This window comes from Brassica oleracea, chromosome C1 (genome assembly GCF_000695525.1).
Source record: "Brassica oleracea var. oleracea cultivar TO1000 chromosome C1, BOL, whole genome shotgun sequence".
Taxonomy (NCBI): Eukaryota; Viridiplantae; Streptophyta; class Magnoliopsida; order Brassicales; family Brassicaceae; genus Brassica; species Brassica oleracea.
In genome coordinates, this window is record NC_027748.1 from 34,982,568 (window position 1) to 34,983,468 (window position 901).

Consider the following 901-nt stretch of genomic DNA (forward strand, 5'->3'; position numbering starts at 1 on the left):
CTACAGCAGGAGCAATTGTTAAGGTGAAAGAGGGCACGATTGATCTCCATTTGGGTAAAGGGCATGTTCTCCACTTTGACATCAAGGAGAAAATGAAGAAACCAACTGTGTTCGGGCAAGCCTTCTATATTGAAGAGATGGGCACTCTTACTGATGAGCACCTTGAAGAGTTACCACCTGAGGACGACGAGGAGGGAGCATCTCCCTCTACTCATTCCCCATAGAAGGTAACCCACTACTTTCCCTTGTATATACCATTTCGATTTTGCATATTAGTTTTCTCTTTTTGGGTATCTCCCTCTCCTTGACAACACAGAGACTGTGTCATTTAAGTTTGGGGGAGGTATCAAGTATTTGATCACGTTTGCTTTGATGATTTTGAGTCTCATGCATTGCATTATACATATATATTTGCATAAAAAAAAATTTCATTTAGTTTGCATCATTTGCACTTCTAGGAGAGTCTAGAGCATATAGGTTGCATTTACTTGCATTGGGAGCAATGATTTGAAATGCCTTGTAAAGAACATTACTTTGCACCTGAGTAGCTTATGCACCTCTCAAAAACACTTGTATGCTTCGAGCCTTGAAGACTCTTCCTGAAACTTGTTGATTTCTGAAACTCAGTCTTTGAAGCCAACTACAACCTTATTTGAACTGAACGAACTTAATGCATCTTGCTCATGGTCCCTTGTGTACTGAATCATGAATATACACACTTGAGCTGTCACATCCTTTATGCCAATCTTTTTTGACAAACTCTAGTGGTACACCATTCCCAAAATTCCTTCCTCCTTTTAAGCTTTCATTATTTGATGAGTGAGACATTTTTCGGAAAGCCTTACATGTGCATAATGTTGAGAGTATCGGGAACGACAATGCTTGGTCTTCATTCTTGCTA